This window comes from Triturus cristatus, chromosome 2_1, assembly GCF_964204655.1.
Source record: "Triturus cristatus chromosome 2_1, aTriCri1.1, whole genome shotgun sequence".
NCBI lineage: Eukaryota > Metazoa > Chordata > Amphibia > Caudata > Salamandridae > Triturus > Triturus cristatus.
In genome coordinates, this window is record NC_140581.1 from 648,232,994 (window position 1) to 648,250,046 (window position 17,053).

The following is a 17,053-nucleotide window of genomic DNA, read 5'->3' on the forward strand; positions in this document are numbered from 1 at the left end:
GTCCTGGAGATAGGTGTTAGAGGAGAGGAACATGTGAAAATATGCACTATTGTATTTCTCTGTCATGCTGGGGAGAGCAGTAACTGGACAGTCAAATTCATTTCCATACCCTAATATGTATGTTTATTTCTCTGGGGATAGGTCTCAGTGGAGAGGCCAGTACTTGTTATACTTACTATAAAATAGTAAGGACGTACATGTGGTGTGTACCTTCCCCACCCTACTATGCATGCTGCTGAGCCTTAAGAACGATGTGAGTGCCCTACTCTACACACAGGTTACCTTCATGAAAAGCCTCACTGTAGAGGGTCATCTCTCCCCATAGTCTACTATACACAGTAATTGGGCTATGAATAGGTGTCAGTGAGATCACAGTGTCTTCCTACACCCTGCTGTGCACTGTTGCTCTGCTATAAAAAGGTCTCATTTGAGAGTGTACTTTCTCACCACACCCTACTAATGAGGACTATAAGGCATAAGTACTGTAATAAAGTAAGGTGTAAATTCTTCTTCATAAAAAAAAGATTAAGATCTCATGAGACTTCTGCAGGAACATAAAGAAACTGTGAATGAAATTTTTCTAATAATAATAAAAGGACTTAACCCCTTCGCCGCCGCGGGAATTCCGCCGCGGCGCTGGGAGGTGCGGGGGGGCAGCGCAGTGGCGCTGTGCTCATGACGGAGCCGCTCCGTCATGAGCCACAGTTGAGCTGTGCTCATGACGGAACGGTTCCGTCATGACTCCGCCCAGTTACGTTGTCCCCCCGCACAGGCGGGGAAACAGCGCCGCGTGGGCGGAGCGGCCGCCAACGGTCGTGTCATGACGGAACCGTTCCGTCATGAGCACACGGCAACCGTGGCTCATGACGGAGCGGTTCCGTCATGAGCGGGCAAGGGGTTAAAGTAAATAAATCAGTAACAATGAGTGCTATGCACCAATGTTCATCTAATGCGGATGAAACAAGTGGTATTTTTCAGAAATATAAATGATTTATTTTTCAGTGCAATTATATAATGGATTGCATGTCATTAAACTAAACACACTGTTACTATTCTAGTGTATATAAATCATATATATTACATCAGGATATATTCAGTGTAAATGCAATGTCCACTATAAAAGGTACGATTTGCAAAAGCAAATCAGAAAGAACAGCCTCCTCGGATTGCACATGAGGGGTTACCTTCATGGCTCTCGCAGGAGTTTTGTGAGAGCTTTGGAGAAGGAGAGAAAAAGGGAAACATAGTACACACAACATACATGATGAAAGAATGGGGTAGCTCTGGAAAGATACATTTTTGTTAACGGTGCTCAAAAACTATTTTAAAAAATTGGTGTTTACAAATATTTAAAACATTTTTTATTATTAATTTCTGTTTTTTAAGGTAGGACAAAACATACACCTTCAATTGTTAAACAAACGCAAACAGCATCTCCTTAAAAACAAAAAAGGGAAAAATGTGAAAAAAATTGTACAAAAACTTACTGCCTAGGGTTGCCCTTGTGCTCTTAGAAAAGCTTCTCCTGGGAAGACCTGCTTATCTCTGATGACAAAAATGATCTGCTTACTGTTAGAAATGGGGCTTATAATTGTCTAAGGTATGCACCTAAGCCAGGTAGAACCCATCACTTTAGTCAGGGCAAGAAATGTGCACAGAAAAGTTAACCTGTGCCCAAACTCTGGTAGTTTGGTGCAGAGCAGGCAGGCTTATCATCAGAGGCAATGTGTAAACCTTTTGCCCAATACATTCACACATAAACACAATGAACACACAACAAGAAAGACTCCACACAGCATATATCAAAATATATAGTGTGTATTGTACATAAAACATAGTCATGAATCATTAATACTATGGATATTCTGCAAAACTGGAGAGAGTACCTGTTATCCTGAAAATGCCAGAATCACCATGACATACAGATTAAAATCAGGACAGAGAAAATACGTAAACAACCAGGGTTCACTCTAAGTACATAGACCACTGAATAACACCATAAACATAAAGGATAAATCATCTACAAATACAGCAATCATATAGACACAGTGAACCTGTGCTTCTATTGTATCCTATGCAAAAAGAACAAATGACGGACAGAATGCTGCAAAATGCAAAACAGTCACCCCAGTACAAAGATCTGGGCCCAAATCCATGTTTTTGCTCCCCATGCCATTACAGTTCAGACCCAGCCATATGCAAATCAGTCTAGACCCTGTTCTCCATGGGAGCAGTCCAGCCTGAACTGCCAGGCCAGGTCCTCCTTGGACTGGAAACAAGCATCATGGGACCGATTTCGTGGCACTACCACCCATAAGCCAGATGAGCTTGACTACAGTGGCATGGAGAGCACGGGACCCACGTCTGGGCATACCAGGCACACTTAGGGCATTGGGTACTAGGGTTAATGTTTGATGTTGTGCAGCATTCTGTCCATCAACTGTACTGTTTGCATTTGTTACCCCCATGTAAGATAAATCTGTCTGTTTGTCCATACCAGGCCATGCCACACAATAAGGTACAAATCCTACCTTTCACTTTCACAGCACGCTGTCCATAGGGCTACCCAGGGCCTACCTTAGGGGTGATGTGTAAGAAAGAGGGGAGTTTAAGGCTTGGCAAGTAGTTTTTAAATGCAAAGTCATAGTGGCAGAAAACTGTGCAAGCAGGTCCTGCAGTGGCAGGCCTGAGACATGTTTGAAAGGCAATGTCTTTAGGTGATTCCTTCTTCCTTCCCTCTTTGGCAAGAATTGCCTTCTTTCTTTTCTCACAAACATTAGAGAATTGAAGTTTACTTATTCACAAATATTTCGGGTGTATTATTTATTTTTTCGCCAAGGTTTGTTGAATAAACTATGAGCTATATTTGTAAATATTTCTCTTACAGAAGGGTCTGTACTCTTCATAGGAATTGCCATGTCCTGAATATGGTCTCATAGATGAATCACACACAAGACCAAAACGTCGACACGCCAACCCATTTGTTACGTTGAGGTTTCGAGACCTCTTGTATACTTTGGTATACTTCTCTTGTGGGCTTAAAGCTGTGCCCCTTCATTTCATTTGTTTGTTTCAGTGTCCTTTAAAAATCCTTGCTTGCTAGTGGTCAGTTCTGCCTCTTTGTCCCTCCTTTTGTCTCTGTTTCCTCCCACTGGCGTAGTGGCCGAGTACTGTATGTTAACACCTTGGTTATTCATCTCTCGTTTGGGGGCCTTTTTTTTTTTATATCTTCCCTGATCCTGTTACTCTGTGGAGGTGTGTTCAGCTTCTGCCCGCATTTTATCGCACTACACATCAGGGGTCCACTGAGTTCAGTTTCTGTAAACACGGCTATAAAAGTTGTGGAACTTGGATCCCTCTCCGTGTTAGCACTTCATCTCCTGTTTCGCTGATTTCCACGTCACCTCCTGCCGCCCATCGCTAAGTCTCTTTCTTGCCTTGCTCGGGAGCAATGTTGCTCCCCACCCTGTGCCACCACAGACTGCCCCTTGTTCACTCTCACACAATACAGAGCCTTTCACAACAGGCTGGCTGAAGATCGTAGTACAAAATGTTTGTGCTGGAATCGGACAGTTGGTAATTGGATATTTATATATGCTCTTGCTGTGCGGTGTTTCACGTGCAATAATCTTGTTTTGGAAAGACAACTTCGTGTTTCTACAGCATCCAGCCAGGTTCGAGTGTCTGCCTCTGCTCAAAATCCTGTGATTCTGTGCAAATCATTTCATCTTTCATGGCTAAAAATTAACAAATGTGTTCTGTGATGGAACTGGTTCTCATGTAAAGCGCTCCAATACATTCTGGTCAAGTTCACGCTATGTAAAACTGCAAAGAAAAGCAGCCCAATGTCATGTGTAAAAGGCACATTGTGGCTGCTGGTGCTGTTGGCACCTATGCACTCTACAGCTACAGTCTGGCATAGAACGTGGTGCACCTCAGGACTGAGAAGAACGAGACTGTGATCCTATTTGAACTTTGATGAACTGCAGCTGGCACCGCCTGCACTCTGGGAGTTGTAGTATTTGGTTCCTTTTACATGGGGAGGAGGGCAAGGTGGTTCAGAACTCTTTCGGGGAGGGGTTTCTCGCAGTCTTGCCAATTGAATCCGTGGAACCATGGCGATCATACATTATTTGCACTTTCACTAGTAATGCAGGAAGATCGCTCCCTGCCTGCTGTCTGTGTTTCTGTCCCTCGGTCTCGAGGGCTGTCAGTGAAGATGGAAGGTTAAAAGACGTGGAATTTCCAGGACAGCCTTTAATTGTCAGCTTCTGGCACTAGTGAGTAGGTCACAGAGTGAGTGAGCTGTTTACCTCCCATTGGGTTCATGGTGGCCAGAAAAAAAGGATTGGCAGATGTTTAGGTAAACATTTAAGTTAAAATAAATGTGAGGCAAGAAAACATATTTATGGACTATGAAATGCACAGTCATAGATAGATTACTGGAGTGCAAAAGTCATATTCCATTTTATTTATTTTGTATTCAATTGAAGGTTTTTTTAAATCCACTTCAGAGTACTAAGGAATGCGATGATGTAGGAATTACCAGTCAAGATCTGCAGTTCCAAGTAGACAGGCTACTTCTTACACATCTTGCCAGCAGTCTGTCTCATGATGGCCCTTGGAACGATCTTGCAGGATAAGTAAAGGCATAGTTAACAAGGTAGGTAGATTTTCAAGTTATTTTTTCATCATTTAAGGTAGGTATGCTTATGCTCAATTGGCAGAACAAAGACAATCTCATTCCAAGGGTGTGGTTCAATGTCCTTAACAGATTTTCCTCCATGTTTCAGGTGAATGGTGACAGATACGGGCATGATTTTTTGACCATAACCTTCTTGTGGACTGGTATTGTCCGGTTTTATCATCTGGGACAGGGAGGACTCTGCTGTGTAAAGCTTTATACATGAACAATTTACAGAAAGCCACTGGAGTGACAAGATTCTGCTTTTCGGATTTAGGCATAGTGTGGTGGCCTCTATCTGGATCCTTTGTAGTTTACATGTTTGTGATTTTTTTTAAGCCTGTGTAGACAGATGTGCAGCAATTTAGCCTTGATACCACTGATGCTCTTGTGAGTCTGATGAAATAATTGGACTACAGCAGTGCATTTACCATGTTTAACATGGCTACATGGATCTTGGTGCTTTTGACTATGTTGATAAATTGAGGGACAAATAACATTTCCTTATCGAAAATGAATCCTCAGATTTTCACCTTAATGGATTTAATTGGTGGCTAGCATAGTGAAATTGAAAATGATATGGAAATTTCTAGGGTTGTGTTAAGCTCATCCCTGACAACTAGAACATAATTTAGTCCCCATGCAAAAAGAGGAAGCTTTCCCTTATCAGTGGTGAAATGTGTTCCATTAAATATTAATCCATGTGAATATAGAATAAAAACATTGGGAAATCACTGCTTTATGCCTCACAGATTGCATGCTACAGACATTTTACTGAAGGACACAACGGAGTCTACACTTTTTTTTACATTCATGTTTTTTAAGTCCTCATCCAGCCAACTTTCTTGCTGGTACAACTCTCATCCCCGCTATGGGAGAGGGTATGCCTGTCTATGCAAGAATAATGTGGCTTCCCCGCTCATCTCCCTCATACAGAAACAGGGAGGGAAGAAGGCAGGATCACAAGCCTTTATGGTTTAAACACTGGACCCACTTATTGTTGTTGCCAATTTACATACGGTGCCCAGATCTTCTCCAGACGTTTAGCATCACTAGCAATATCAGCCTGGCTCGTGTACTTAATAGTTCTAAGGCAATCAGCTATGAGTGGAGATTTTCAGATTTCCAAAGCCTCCATATCTTCCCCTCTCACTAACAAGATCACAATGGAAGACACATTTCGTTATAGTGGAGCTTGCTCATACACTTGCTTCCAGATGCAGTCCACAAAATATGAGTTGAGGGCTTACCTCTATTTGTTGTCCTATCACCTCTCTGATAAAGTTACATACTGAAGTCCAGAAGGAGGCAATCTTCGGGCACTGCATAAACATATGCACATCATCTGCTGATGAAAACATACACTTCGGAGATCCAAATGCATTCCCGGTTACTCTTGAGAGCTTGGATGGAGACCAGTATACCCTGTGGGTAGTAAACATGTGATTTCTCTTAAGTGAGGCAAGTTTCACCACTGCACATGAAATGGAGAAGGATACTTGCCTTATTTGCTTTAGATTTCCCTCCAGTTCTCCCTCTTCCCACATGTTGGTAATATCTGGCAAGCTCCTATTGTCTGCCTCCAAAACAGCCCAGTACCAAATTATAAACGTCCTTCTTTAGCGGACCAATTCTCAGCGCCTGTTCTAACCATGGCTCATCTTCCTCTTTAGCCCACTCTTGAGTGGCCCACCATGAGCGCGACTGATAGAATTTAAATCTCTATAGCTGTCCCTTGGTGCAATTCTTTAACATCTCCCAGTCCACTAAACTGGATCCTGTTCTAAGGTCTGTCCAGTAGCTTAAACCTGCAGATTTTAGGGGTTGGCTGAGCTGGTCTCTCAGGCAATCTGGGGTGCCCGGGAGTCCCAAATTGGTGCCGAGGACGTATAGTAAGGCATACCTTCAACCTGACCTTTTTGAATTATTTTGGTTCTCCATATTTAAACAGAAAGTGACACTGCCACAATTTTCCAAGCATTGACTCAAACAATCTCCCAATTGGTGAGCTATCTGGCCTATTTGCTAACATACGGAAATTCTTAAAATGGAGAGCATAACTATATATAAGCAGGTCCGGGAGAACTAATCACCCCACCACAGCCTTCTCCTCAGTTTTTTCCAGGCAATCCTGGGTCCCTAAGATGCCCAGATGAAGCTTCTGATTTTTCCCTGTAATTTAGCTATATCCTCCCTCAGAAAGTTTATTTGTATAGAATTCAAAAGAAACGTGATTATGGGGAGAATAATCATCTTAATAAGATTAACTCTACCATAGATGTTTAAAGGTAAATTAGCCCACTTCCTGACTCACTGTTTTCCACTTGACTCTTGGGATATCATCGAACCTCTGTGTTATTAAAATGCTGAGGTATCTCATTTGGTATTTTGCCCCGACTACTATTTCCCTGATTCAAATCCATAACAGTTTTGTCCACATTTACCTTATAGCATGATACCTTGCCGAGGCTCCCCGTCCTCGCCATCAAATTAGGAATTTCCACCTGTGGGTTAGTTGTATATAACACCATATCATCTGCATAAAGAGCTAATTTAGCCTCCAACCCAGCTAACAAAAAGGGGGTTATTGTGGGATCTGGTTTGATCTGATGCGCTAGAGACTCAATATACAGGTTAAAAAGAAGAGGAGGCAGGGGGCAACCCTGTCTCGTACCCCTGGTAATGTGGAACCACTCAGAGCACTCCCCATTAACCAGCACCCTAGCTTTGGGAAACCTATAGAGGTTTTGCACAGCAGTTACCAAACTCAGTGGGAATCCAAAATGTTTATGAATTTCCCAAAGATACCTCCAGTCTACTCGATCGAAAGCTTTAGCCGCGTCTACCGCGTGTACCGCAACTACCGTTAAAGGGGATTTGTGAACTTCTGCCATATCAGATATGTGAGCTCATTTAGCTGCCTCCCTAGAATAAAGCCTCTCCTGTCAGGGTGTACAATGCCCTTGATAACCTGCGCAACTCTTGAAGCTAATATCCCAGAAAATATCTTATAATCGGTGTTCAAGAGTGATATTGGTCTATATGAGTCTGCTCTTGCAGGGTCTTTATCAGGTTTCAAAATGAGGACCACCGTTGCCTCAGACCAGGTTGCCGGCACCCCCTCACCCCTTACAAAGATCACATTGAACTTTTCATTTCAGGAGATTAATGCCTCAATAATTCCTATATAGAGCTCTATTGGGAGGTCATCTGGGCCAGCCGCCTTCCCAGCACTCATTTTCCCCCATTGTGCCATGATCTCCTCCTCAGTCATTTCTGCCTGTAGTATGACCCTTTGCTCGCTTGCTAATAAAGAAAGAGCTGACTACCTTAACCAGGCCACGATACTCTCCTTTCTTTGGTGTAGGTCTTCTCTGTATACACTACTCATATACCTCCAAGTCTCCCCTCTGATGTCTGCATCTGTTTTTGAGAGCACCCCCGTCTCTGCATTCATCTGGTTTAGTATCGAGTTTCTGGCTCTATCCACGTAAGTCTTCCAGGCCAGAAGCAAACTACACCTTTCACCATAGGAGAAATGCTGTAGCTGACTGAATTTCCATCTATCCTGCATTCTTTTACCCAACTGAGTCTTGTACTCTGCCTGCATGTCTTCAAGTTCCCTATGGAGGGCTGGTACCATATGCGTTGCCTCAAGTGAGGCCTTCTGAAGTTCAGTTTCTTTCACCTTAATTTCAGCAATTTACCCCTCATCTCTCAACCGTGCAGCTTGTTGTTTGGCCATCATGGTGGTACTTAATATTGCCCTTAAATATGCTTTGAATGAATCCCACGCTATGTGTGGTTTTGCATAGCCTCTATTAAAATGGAAGAAATCAGCTGTCTTGTCTGCCAGGTCTAGTATCACCCCCTCAACCAACAACATAGTCCTATCCAGGGTCCACCTTATTTGCCCCAGTCTTTGATGATTTTCTAGATACAGAACCACCGGAGAGTGATTGGAAAGTACTGTGGGGGCATGAGTTATAGACTCAACCTCATCATTCAAATCTTGGTCCACCCAAAAATATTCTATAAGAGAATGATGACCTGCTTTTTATTATAGAATGTAAAACCTCTAGCCGCCCCCATCCTTCTTCTCCAGACATCTAGCAGATTTAGTTCTATCATCATGTTTTTTAATCTGGAGGATGTCTTAGGGGTATTAACATATTTTACCTTCGATGTTCTAACCCAGTCTTTATTTAGGACTATATTAAAATCCCCTCCAAGTATATTAGGAGCCGTAGTCTCCAAAAGGCAGTATTGCAACTTCTCTAGTGCATCTGGAATGCCGTTATTTGGGCATAATGTGTTGCCCACGGTACCGGCCTATCCTGAATCTCTATATCAGCCACCAACCATCTACCAGAGCTATCAGAATTGTACTTTGATAGCCCTATCCCTGAATTATTTTTCATAACTAGGGCTACTCCTCGGCTCCTACCTGTCTGATCTGAGCAGACTACCTCCTGTAACCAACGTGATTTCCTAAAACTGAACCTACACTCCTTCCATTCTAAATGACTCTCCTGAAGCATTATAATATGAGGCCCACTTTTCTTAAGATATTCTGCCACCAATGCAAACTTTCCCCTGGATCTCAAATGATTTACATTCCAGGCTATAAATTGAATCTTTTCCACTTTATTCATATTTGATTCTGCTTATTGAATACCAGTTTAAGCATCTTCTGTTGGTGATCCTGTTTAGACCTGTTCAACAGATAGATCTCTGGGATGGTCTTATACTGAGTATAATTTAGCAAGAAGCGAACACATTTTTTTCCCCACTGCTCCCACCACCCTGTGCACCCCTTCACCGACCCCCTCTGGGAAACTCCCCCTTTTATCCTAAGGTGATGAAGTCCGCCATTTGCAATACACCCGAGGAGAAATATTCAAACTAACAAACGTGAAACCTAAATCGGGCTGGCCTCATCTGTAAAGCTTACATTTAATATTACTTGACTACTGAGTCTAGGAAGAGGCCCTTAAGGACTAGATGTGGATGCTGTGGTTCCCTCCATCTGGGCTAAGAAAGAATCCACCGCCTCAGGGTCGCTGATATTGTGCATCTTGTTCCTCCTCTTGATTTTTAACATAGCCGCAAATTTCATCTGAGCCTGAGCGTCTTTACTGCGTAGATCATTCATCCTGGAGCCTAACTCCCATTGCCTCAGCACCATTCTTTTTCTTATATCGGACCTCACTTGGTAGTTAACGTCCTAGATCTTCAAGGTCCTCTCCTTCAACGCACGTTCCAAGACCAGTTCTTTAACTGCATAGGTAAGAAAGTTAATCAGAATTTTCCTCCGAGACTTTCTATTGAGGTTTAATTTAAATGGATCCCTGTGCACTCTCTGGATCTTATTCTCGAGGTTGAGATCCGCCCTGTCTCTTAGTAGTTTACATATGAAGCCTTTCATATCTCTTTTTTCTGTGCCTTCTGGGATGTTGAGTACCCTCAGACTGTTCAGCCTAGATTGAGTTTCCAGTCATTCCAAATCTTCTTGTAATGCTTAATTTTTCAATTTCAATACCTCAATGTCCCGAGAATTCTGACTCATTCCTTCTGACAGAACTTTCACCTCTTCCTCAAGAGTTGCAGTGCATTCTGCAATGCTATCCAACTTTTCCTCCAACACCACACATTTTTCCTGTATAAGTTTTTGATTGACCTCTGAGATATTGGATTTCTTAAGAATGTCCAACTTTAGGCTCAGTATCATGTTTTCCAACTGATTTTCAGCTCTCTCTTCAACCTGGGGACTAGCCTCCAGCAGGCCTGGGCTTGCTGCGGTACATAGCTCTGTGGAAGCTTGGCCTTCACTTTGACCGATTCCCGTCTTCCTTCCGTTAGGTTTTCCAATGGGGAGAAACGATTGCCAATGGAAATTGCCAATGGTCTCTCCGTCATCGAGATGGCCCGTAGTTGACCCTCTCCCCTGAAATGGTACTGCAGCTTTTGTCTGCTGCATGATTTTGAAGTGGTACTTGAGCAAAGGTGAGGGTTTAGGAAATGTGCGCCTTTCTTTTAATCCACAGCATTTAGGTCTCCCAGCACTTTTCCCAATTTTTTTTTTGGAGAGACACAGTGATTACCTCGTAAGCCATCTGCTCCCTTGCCCACCCTAAAAATTTTCTCTGGGTTAGATCTTAGTTGATATCTGTTTTTTGGTTGCGGTACCTATGATGTATCTGCTTTGGCAAAGCTTTCCACTATTCTCACCGAGACTCCAGTACCAGTACCTCCCCTTCAAGCCCCTCCAGATGTCGCTTAGATGTTAGAAGTCCCTGTGGGGGAGGGTTCCTTTCCATCGATAATTACTGTTGTACCTGCTGTGCTTTCAGGCTGCCGGCTCCCTTCTCCCTTAATCTCTTTTGCCTCCATATACTGCAGTTTGTAGCCTTGGGGGGTCATTGCACTCCCACTGTTCCCTCTGCTCCTCTCCCGGGACCTGCTGCCTACCTGCAGGACGCTGTACTCTGCTGACTCTACTGGAGCCCAGCGGGAAGCCAGCATAAGCCGCTGCTGCCCGAGACCTCTGCAGGAGAGCCGACGTCCAACTACACATACCCGATCCTGCCTTGCGTCGGATCCCATCAGCATTCGTAGTTCCAAGAAAAATTCCTTAAAACCCCTTAAACAAAAGACACAAAGAAGCCTAATTCGGTAAGTCCATCTTCATTATTGAAGTAAAAAATTATACCCTCTCGACCGTATACAAGCCCGCGTCTCCCTCCTCACCTCCGCCATGTTCCCCTTCAATGGAGTCTACACTCTGGATCATCTCAAACCTCATTCTACTACTCTCTCCAATACACTACCCTATTTCTCACCCTATAATGCTCTCAATATAGCCTCTAACTCCACTCTCATACATCCCAAACCCCTTACCACTACTATGATCCCTTGCATCATCTCATACCTCTTTTACTATTCAAATCTCCCAAACAAGCCTTTCTAAACTCTTCACTCTGACTCTTTCCCCCACCTCCCCTTTACTCATCCCAAATCCCCTGCTACTGCTATAAACTCCCAAAAAAGAAAAAAAAACACTTTCAGGCCCTTCCCTCTTCTATCCCCCACTATTTCTTTTCAATCCAAATAACAGATTGTCCACCATTCAAATTAATTTCATATTTCCCTATACTAATTTCCCACTAATCCTGTTTGGGTTCCGGAGTAGCATGCCACCCCTCAAAAAAGCACTTCCACACCTCTTCAGGGTAGCAAATACAATATAAAGGCAAACCCTTCCCTCTTCCAACACTCCGCTACCCTTTTCAATCCAAATAACAGACTAACATTATCACCGCTCAAATTAATTTCATATTTCCCTAGACTAATTCACCACTAATTCTTTTTGGTTCCAGAGTAGGGTGCTACTCACCGAAAAGTGCTTCAGCACCTCATCAGGAGTAGCAAGTGCTGTATAAATTCAAATCTTTTACGTCTTCTATTCCTCCACTATCCTTCTCAATCCATATAATAGACTAACATATCCACCGCTCAATTTAATATCATGTTTCACCATACTAATTCACCACTAATACTTTATGGGTTCTGGAGTAGCGTGCTACTCGCCGGAAAAGCGATTTGATGCCTCGTCAGGGTATTACGCGCTATATAAATGTAATCACAATACAATTACAATTGCTCAAGCAGCCACAGAATCACTTGAAAAGTCATAGCACAGATCACCCAAAGGTGCTGCAATTCCATATGAGTGACTGATTGTGTGATTGACCAGTGCCAAATAATAACTAAGTATTCAGTGAAATGTCTGAAATCTTAAAATTATGCTCTGTGTCTTAGCATGTAATGGTGAATGTTTAGGTATTTTGTGATTTGGTTAGAAGGTGTGAGATGCAATGCAAAAATATGTTTTAAAAGAGAGGAAATCATGGGGGATACAACAGCATTTTCTATTTGTTTTAGCTCAGGTGGAAGAAGGGAATAAATAGTTGCTCATACTTCACCGTCTGTCCATTTTACTAAGCAAGTCCTGAGTTTCAGAGTTATATTTGTCTAATATATTTCAGTAATTGTATTTTACAGAGCAAAGCGGGTGTGGGCAGAATAGGCATGTGACCTGCAGGTGGCAACTAGCACTCTTCCCCATCTAGTATTCATATACCACCCTGTGCCCTGGAACATCTAGTGTCTGTTCTGCAAAATCTCTCACTTTGCCTGCCGCACCAAGTAGTATCAATACTTTTGTTTTTTTGGATAGTGAAAAGATACTCAACAAATTTGATTGGCGTACACACCAGGTACAGCATGGTTGATGGTTTTACAACCCTATAAAACTGTACAGTCGTTGGCAGGTAGAAACTAGATCTCTCTAGATTCCCAGGTCCAAGAGTGAGTAGCTTGTCCAGTCCAAGTTTTTCTTAGCATTCGATACATTCCATATGGATCGCTGATCTTGCCACCTTACACCATAATGCAGGTATGTCAAACCACTCGATCAGTACCAGATCAATAAATTCATGCTGGCTTTCCTTTTAAAGTCAAGGGAAGGCTATTTGTTTTGCATCACAATCATCAGAATGCAGATAGCAGGGCCTGATAATGAGCAATTCTCCAGCTTTATGGCCCAGGGTGAAGCACAGAGGTTACAAACCAAAGCACTGATGTATTTAACTTTACATAAAAGTCCTTGTCAACTCAATATTTGAGCTGAGAACAACATGATGTTTCTTATTGTTGAAAATGTAAGAAAATTAAAATTAAGGGTTAACTTAATTATTTCAATTTTCCCCTATTTAGAAGAATCACATTTACAAAACAGCAGGCATCTTGCACTTAGTGTCAGTAGACACATGCCGTATTTGTTTTTTCTAACTGTCCTTTCCTTTCTCATTTTCCCAGAGTCTACCAGTGCCTTCACATATTTCTCTATTTCTCATACATTGTCCCCAAGTGCAATGACATTCACACACATTCTGCCATTGCTGTCTTTCTTTCTAACCAACATCACCTGTATCCTGGATATTGCAGCCTCATGTTTTTCAGTAGACTTCTGAGTTTGAATTACGCAACCTGTAAAGTGTGCTTGCCTTGGTATGATTTGTCTTCTGGCCTGCACAGGCTGAAGGTGGAACACATGAGATGGAACCACTTGGTTCTCATCCCGTCAGTAAATTGTCCTTTGCTGACCACTGCCAATCGTCTTTCTTTCAATTTCCTCGACTCTGTGTTTCTTTTTTGAACTACACCAACAGCCAAATTCATGGTTATTTATTTCACAATATTTTGTAAAGGAATCTAGAACTGAAAAGGCCCATTCAGATACTTGCCTCTCTTCTCCTTTCTTGTGCTGTCTGAAATGCCCACCATCCTATGTCTTCATACCGCCAACTGTTTTGGTAAGCTTTGTCATCAGTTTCTCTAGCCCACGCCCCATTCCTTGCATATCTGTTTCCTCAATGCCTCCCTGCTCCACTCTCTTACACACGTTTGCCCATCATGCTGAAGTCGCTCAGTCTCGCCATTGCTGCAGCCCTTCCTACTCTCTTCCTCTGTGCCTCCATGTAAACTCTTGCATTGCCATCGCCTCTTTATCTCTTCAGCAATCCCTGTCTCCCCTAACCCGGCCTCCCATATTTTCACTGTCAGTATGAACCCATTGGTTATCTCTGCCCCTTCTCTCACAATGCCAATGTCCACCTTCTGTACTTCTTGTTACCTCTATGTCAACACACCCTTGCCTCACCTTTAAGGTTTCTTTGTACCCCCACAGCCTCTAGACATATATAGCACCATATTGCGTTTGCTTATCATCCAACGTCTAATTAATCTGCCATGTTTTCAATTTCTTTTTAAAGTTGACATTTTCTTGCATTTCTGACTGATTTCCGGAAACCTGTTCCACTACCTTGCAGCTACCACTTGTAGCATTCTGATCTCAATTGTGCTTTTTATGTACAGTGGAATTCTCTGCATACCCTTTACGGGAGCTGTTAATCCGTGGCCTGGCACAGAGTCCATTAGTGATGCCAGAACCAATACCAGCCTTGACATTGGTTGCTCACGTGCCCTCTTATGAGTGCCTCATCGTGTGAGAGCACTGTCCATGTGGGCAGTGAGCATAGGTCATGCACATAGATTATGCGCTCTCCACTGGTAGCTGTTCACCCAACATGACACTGGAAAGCTTATTTAAGTGAAAGACTCAAGGTCCAATGTTCCCCCAACTTGGTGGCCTCCTCCACCTTCCCCTACATTTAGAGGTGGTTTTCCATGCTCCTCTCCATGTTTGTGGTTTCCCCTTTCTGACATCGGTTTTTACCTCCTATCGGCTTCCATGCCCCCACTCCCACCTGCTTATTACAGTGTGCAGTCTTCCCTTCTCCCCCAGTTCTCCCTATATGTTCAATCCCTGCCATTGTGTTCCCTACACGCCCCCACACCCCTGCTCTTTCTGTCACACTCCTTTCTCCCTGACTGACCCATTACCTCTGCAGCACCATATTCCTGTCTGCCCTTTGTACACTTTCTCTGTGTCAACAATCTCCTCTCCTCCTCAATCCTCTTTCCCATTTCCAATCACCCTCATAGGCTTTTCAATACTCTAGTGATGAAACTGCATACAGAATGTTATAGTGCTGTTGACTTGCATCGAGGCACATGTCTTTCAGTCTGTGCATTAAAAAGCCTCGTGTTTTTATACCGTGAACATTAACCCCCGCCACTGACGGATGTCTGTGTGCACAGCTAGTTGGTGGATCAATGTATCAGGGCAAACACACTGCTTTTGTTCAAGTGTCATCCTGGCAAGGCCCTGATGCCAGTGCTGTCAAGGAAATTCAGATTGTGACCTCACAAGTGCTTAAACTATGATTTGGAGGCAGATTTTTGAGTTTCCATAAGCTGTTCACCACAAGAGTTATCCGTGCATTGTAAGAAGGTCATATATATTATCATCTGAATGAATAATACAATAATAACTATTTATACAGAACAACCTAATCATTTAATCTTACTACCCTTTTCAACAACCTTAGTATAAGGAAAAGCTGTGGAAAAAATAATACGTTTACACATTTATGCAGTTGTCAGCAGCAGCTCGTTGAGGTCAGTTCATATCTCACTGAGCTATAATTCGAAATGTATAACTTGTGACCTGTGGGTATCAAAATCATCTCTCAAGCATTAGCAGTAACTGTAACTGACTGAGCTGTCTATATAAAATTCAAATCTATGCCCTGCCTGCTACATGTTGTGGTTTGCAGCAGGTATAATAATCCTCCATACTATGCGATAAATCAAACCTGTGACTAGACTACACAGAGAATTCTTTTGCAAGTGCATTGACCATCAAGTAGGGTCCATTTATCTTCTTTATCAGGTAGTTTGCACGCACCAGTTTCAAGGCTGTTTTAGAACTTCTCATTGTTCAAACTGGTAATTTCGGATATTTTTTGATAGTCATAGCTTCGTGCACATGCTCTTTCTGCTGTATGTCACGTCAGCCTCTTGCCTACTCCTTCATGTAGGTCTTCCCTTTCATCACCGATGAGATCCACCCCTCCCCCACAAAATGCCCCTTTCTGTTGCTGCGTGGGGGAGACCAGTATATTGAGCTCCTCCTGTTTGTGTTCACAGCAGTTCACTTCTGTAGTGAACGCAGGAGTGCCAAAGCTTGATCTAGATGTTGTGTTCCAGCTCTGAATACAATGGCTTTGGTCCCACTAGACTATAACATTGACCAAAACCTTGAGGCGTGGCTTAGAAACATGGCAGAGTATAGACGAGCTCCCGAGAGCTTCCATTAACTCCATTTATCCGACATCATCTTGGGGCTGTAAATTACCGCAGAAAACGTTTGAGAGATAAAGTAAGTGCCTTACCAGCACTAAAGCTGCTTACAACCGGGGAATGGCTGCTGTAAGATACTGATACCACCGAGGCCCAGGAGACCACGGGCGAGCTCCGGTGGCCATTTTTCAGCTTCGGTGGAAAACCTGTGAGGGCCCACGAGGGAAGCGAGACCCTGGAGACAGCTGAGGAGTTGACCGGAGAAGACAACCCCATGAACGGCGGCTGAAAAAGATAAGTGGCAAGTCCCAGTCCTAGAGGCAATGTTGGCCGAAGAAGGGAGGCCTGGTGTGGGAAGCACCATGGAGCGGACCCTTGAAAAACCTGTGGTGTGGCCGAGCTGCAAGAAAATCGTGATTGCGTGCAGAGGCCAAGCGAGGAGAAATTGGGGCCCTGTCTGCCCATGAGGGGTCCCTTTGACGGTGAGACCCATCCAGGGTCGGAGGACTCGTAAGACCTGCCAAGGAGACCAGCGGCAGCGTGGGAGCCCCGAGTGCCAGTGAAGCGGAGGAGCGAGGGGCAGCACAAACAGTATCGGCT